Here is a 6,000-nt window from a genome sequence, read left to right as displayed (position 1 = left end):
CAGGCTTTTATCTACATTAACAAATAGTATAATGTAAAGTACTGCACCGAGAGCAGGGAGCAGCACATGCATGTTCACACATGTTCACACAGGCTGTTATCCACATTATCAATGAGTATAATGTAAAGTACTGCACCGAGAGCAGGGAGCAAGCCCATTTCACATGAAAGTAAAGAAAAGTCTATTAAATGACAACCCAGAGTTGGGACCAGGACGCAGAGCTGCAGTGCTAAACACGTCTCTGCGCTCCCTCTGGATCAGTCACACAACCACAAACCCATAGAGATTGTGTCTGTCCACCGTCCCATTACATTATTTAAATCAAACAATAACAGAGGGAGAATTCCACACAAAAATCTAATACAAATTAACACAACCTCTGCAACAACTCAGGAAACAAAGACTTTTAAATGTGGTCTGTTAAACATAAGATCATTGTCATCAAAGGCTATTTTAGTTAATGAACTAGTCTCAGATCATAAAATAGATTTATTGTCCCTCACTGAGACGTGGCTGCATCCTGATGAATATGTCAGTCTAAATGAATCTACTCCCCCAAGTCATGTAAATACACACGTTCCCAGAGAATTTGGTCGAGGAGGTGGAGTTGCTGCTATTTTTAACTCCAGTCTATTAATTAATCCTAAACCTAAACTAAGCTACAACTCATTTGAATGTCTTGTTCTTAGTCTTCCACGCCAATCCAAGAAACACCAACAGCCAATCATATTTGCTGTAGTTTACCGTGCCCCTGGGGCTTATACTGAATTTTTAACAGAATTCCCTGAGTTTTTATCAAACCTCGTCCTAAAGACCGATAAAATTATTATTGTTGGTGACTTTAATATTCATGTTGACAATAATAAAGATAGCCTTAGCGTAGCATTTATTTCGCAATTAGACTCAATTGGTTTCAGTCAGTGTGTACACCAATCTACTCATTGTTGTAACCACACACTTGACCTTATATTATCATACGGTGTCAAAATTGAACATCTAACGGTACTTCCGCGCAATCCAATTCTATCAGACCATAATTTAATAACCTTCGATTTTTCACTATCAGAATATATGCCACTAATAATGAACTCATTTTCAAGATGTTTACCTGATAGTGCTGTAGCTAAATTTAAGGAAATAATTCCGATTACATTTAAACCCGTACTATCCGTCGATATAAACAACAAATTCATTAAAAACCCTAGCTCCACTGAGATTGACCATCTCGTCGATAGCTCTGTAAAGTCATTACGATTAACATTAGACTCAATAGCGCCTCTAAAAAAGAAACATATAAAACATAGTAAATTAGCTCCGTGGTATAATTCCAAGACACATGAGTTAAAACAAGTATCAAGAAAACTAGAAAGGAAGTGGCGCTCCAGCAACCGTGTTGAAAATCTCCTAGACTGGAAGAATAGTGTTAAAGCATATAAGAAGGCCCTCCACAAAGCAAGAGCCGCCTACTATTCAAAACTAATAGAAGAGAATAAAAACAACCCCAGGTTTCTCTTCAGCACTGTAGCCAGGCTGACTGAGAGTCACACCTCCACCGAACCCAGTATTCCTCGATCCCTAAATAGCAATATCTTTATGAATTTCTTTAATGATAAAATTCTAACTATTAGAAATCAAATCAACCATCTCCTGCCCTCAATTGGCACTAATACCCCATCAAGAATAGAAAACTCAGAAACGGCCAAGAATCTTACCAATTATTTAGACAGCTTCTCTCTGATCAGCCTCGATCAGCTGACCAAAATAATCTCATCTTCTAAACCAACAACTTGTATCTCAGACCCCATTCCTACAAAATTACTTAAAGAAATTCTGCCCCTAATTGACAGTTCATTACTGAACACAATACATCTGTCATTATCATCAGGATATGTACCACAGTCTTTTAAAATAGCTGTAATCAAACCCCTCCTCAAAAAACCCACCTTAGACCCAGAGGTTTTAGCCAATTATCGTCCGATATCTAATCTCCCCTTCCTGTCTAAAATCCTAGAAAAAGTTGTAGCCAATCAGCTGTGTGAGTTTCTCCAGGAAAATAATATATATGAAGACTTTCAGTCAGGGTTTAGAGCCAATCACAGCACAGAGACAGCCTTGGCAAAAGTCACTAATGATCTTCTAATAGCTTCAGATCAGGGGTTTGTGTCTGTCCTCGTTCTGTTAGATCTTAGTGCAGCATTTGACACAATTGACCATAATATTTTATTACAGAGACTAGAACAGTTAATTAGCATTAAAGGAACCGCCCTAAAATGGTTTAAATCCTATTTCTCAGACCGCTCCCAATTCGTGCAAATTAATGATGAGTCATCTGTGCGCACCAAAGTTAACCATGGTGTTCCACAAGGCTCTGTGCTCGGCCCAATTTTATTCTCATTATATATGCTTCCACTTGGAAACATTATCAGGACACACTCGGTAAATTTCCACTGCTATGCGGATGACACCCAGTTATACTTGTCAATAAAACCTGAACAAAGTAATCAAATAACTAAACTCCAAGCATGTCTCAAGGACATAAAAACCTGGATGACCCGCAATTTTCTCTTATTAAACTCAGATAAAACAGAGGTTCTAATACTTGGCCCTAAACACCTTAGAGATACATTATCTAACGATATAGCTGCGCTAGACGACATTGCCCTTGCTTCCAATGAAACAGTCAGGAACTTGGGAGTGATCTTCGATCCTGATTTATCCTTTAATTCTCACTTAAAACAAATTTCTAGGACAGCCTTTTTTCACTTGCGTAATATCTCCAAAATCAGACATGTCCTTTCTCAAAAGGATGCAGAAAAACTAATCCACGCCTTTGTTACATCCAGACTGGATTATTGTAATTCCTTATTATCAGGCTCCAGCAGTAAGTCGTTAAAGACTCTGCAGCTTGTCCAAAATGCCGCAGCACGTGTCCTGACAAGAACCAAGAAAAGAGAGCACATTTCTCCAGTATTAGCTTCGCTACACTGGCTTCCGGTTAAATCTAGAATAGAATTTAAAATTCTCCTCCTCACCTTCAAAGCCCTTAACAATATGGCACCATTATATCTTAAAGAGCTGTTAGTACCTTATCAACCCACTAGAGCACTGCGCTCCCAGAATTCAGGCTTACTTGTCGTCCCTAAAGTCTCTAAAAGTAGAGTAGGAGCCAGAGCTTTCAGCTATCAAGCTCCTCTCCTGTGGAATCATCTCCCACTTTCAGTTCGGGAGGCAGACACCATCTGTACGTTTAAGAGTAGGCTTAAAACCTTCCTTTTTGATAAAGCTTATAGTTAGAGCTGGTCCAGGCTTGTCCTAGACCTGCTCTTAGTTAGGCTGCTATAGGTCTAGAAGGTCGGGGGACACATGACACACGGAGCTTCTCTTTCCAGCTTCTCCTTCCTCTTCTCAATCGTTATCACATCAAAGTAATTCATATCCCATCAATACATGTTACTGACTTGACTTCTTCCCCGGAGTTCCTTTGCCTTATCGTCCGCAGATCCAGGGCCGCGGCTGTGGCCACATCGTGGATTAGGATCTGTGGATCACGTATCAGAGGTCGTAATGGTGGATCCAGTATGGCGGATTCTGCATCGTGCTGGCTGATCGTGATAATAAAGGCAGATCCTTTATCGTGTTGGCATCAGATACTGGTAGTGGACCACGACCGAGGTGGCAGCTGATGATGGATCCTAATGGCGGCAGTGGACAATGACTGTGGACTATAGTGGCATCCGATCTTGATGGTGGATCATGATCTTGCTGGCTGCTGACCATGGACTATGATTGCAGCAGGACTGCTCGATACATAGTATTTCTCCTCAGACACTTGACCATTAATGACATTAATCCACCAATTCACTGACCTTCAGTTATACTTCAAAATGTTTACCCTAATCAATGCTGCTAAAACCTTTATCTTGATGTTCTCCTTTACACTTGACATCCATTGCACTTCTGTCCGTCCTGGGAGAGGGATCCCTCACATGTGGCTCTCTCTGAGGTTTCTACGTTGTTTTTTCCCTGTTAAAAGGGTTTTTAAGTAGTTTTTCCTTACTCTTGTTGAGGGTTAAGGGCAGAGGATGTCACACCATGTTAAAGCCCTATGAGACAAATTGTGATTTGTGAATATGGGCTATACAAATAAAATTTGATTGATTGATTGATTGATTAGTTTCCACCGTTTCCAAGGTGTTTTCAGTTTATTTAGTATCTCCTCCTGTATCATGTTTTCACACTCCGTGTTCTGTTTCCTGTTTTATTTTGCAGTCTCTGTTGTCCCTGTTTCCCCCGGCTGTTGGCCCCCTCACATAGCCCACCCCATATTAGGACGCACACGTAGCACAATAGACACGTGAGCAGCCCTTGCAGATGTATTTGTTACACCCGCGGCACATGGTGTGAGTTTTACAGTCCTTTTTCCTGGGGCATATCTGACACCTCTTACTCGCCCCGAGCGGGGCTGCTGCTAGGGCTATGGAGGAGGCCGGACACTCGGGTCGAGCGTCGTAGTCAACAGCTCTCTGTGCAGCGGCGGCTTTTACAGCCTTCACAACCGCGGCGGACGCGTCCGTGCGGGGGATGCGCTCCCTTCCTGCGATGAACGGATTACTCTCTAAGTTTAAACTCTGCATCTGGGTCCAACTGCCCCACACACCGTGACAGAACGATCTGACCAAAGATATGGACCCAGCAGAGATGGATTTTTTTTACGAAAAGATTTTGTATTATGATTTCTTGGTGGACAAGCTGTATTTAGCGGGCACCCGGATCTCTGTTTTTGAGGCATGGCTGAAGGACCAACCTTTGGTGAGCCATTTCGTCCCACAGCTTGTGGCGATACGGCACAGACTAAGGGAGTTCCTCAACCCTCCAGCCCCATCCTCAAACCCGTACGCGGGAAGCCGCCTGGCTCTTGGAGGACCCCGCAGCCTCCAGAAAGTTTCCGCTGTGGGTGGCAGACGTCGGAGCAAAAACCACTCACCTCGGCAGCCTGCTCACAGGCACCAGCTACCTCCAGTCCTGACTGGGCCACAGCCACCTCCAGTCCTGACTGGGCCACAGCCACCTCCAGTCCTGGCTGGGTCGCAGTCTTCTCCTGTCCAGCACCGGAGGGTCCCGGCAGACGCCACACCTGTTCCGGCGTCAGGGGTCCCGGCACTCATCACTTCAACTCCGGTACCGTGCCGGAGGGTCCCGGCAGACGCCACTCCGGTTCCGGCGTCGGGGGTCCCGACACAGACCACTCCCATTCCTGTGCCGCGCCGGAAGGTCCCGGCTAACGCCACTCCTGTTCGGGCGTTGGGGGCCCCGGCATTCATCATTTCAACCCCGGTACTCATCACTCCCATTCCTGTCCCGCGCCGGAGGGTCCCGGCTGACGTCACTCCAGTTCCGGCGTCGGGGGTCCTCGCTGCGCCTACTCCAGTTCCTGTTCTGCGCCGGACGGTCCCGGCAGATGCCTCTCCTGTTCCGGCGTCGGGGGTCCCGGCAGCAACCACGCCAGTCCCAGTTCCTGTTCTGCGCCGGACGGTCCCGGCAGACGCCACTCCTGTTCCGGCGTCGGGGGTTAATGTATGTCTGCTTATCTCCTTAGGAACACATGTAAATCAGTTGTTTGTGTTTAGATTCCTCTCTCTAGCTGCGCCTACAGAACCAGTCTGGATTGGTTCAGAGAGACAGCCCTCAGTTCTCCTATATAAGATCCTTGTATTTGGCTGTTCTCCATCTTCACTCTGAGATCCTTGTGACTCTCTGTGTTGATCCTTTCTGCAGAAAGCCCCTATTAAAATACACGTGGATAACTTTGGTGTTTCCAGCCTCTTGTATTTCCATCACAAGGGTTAAACAGCGTTGCAGCCAAATCCAATACAATTGAAGGAAATGTTTGTATGCCAACACAAAAAAACAAGTTTAATGATAAACCAAAACGACCAGCAGGTGGCGATGCTAGAGAGGGAAATATTCCCTTTTACACTCAATTAGCTGCATTTTATTTAA

This window comes from Hippoglossus hippoglossus, chromosome 22, assembly GCF_009819705.1.
Source record: "Hippoglossus hippoglossus isolate fHipHip1 chromosome 22, fHipHip1.pri, whole genome shotgun sequence".
NCBI lineage: Eukaryota > Metazoa > Chordata > Actinopteri > Pleuronectiformes > Pleuronectidae > Hippoglossus > Hippoglossus hippoglossus.
This window is presented reverse-complemented; position numbering follows the sequence as displayed.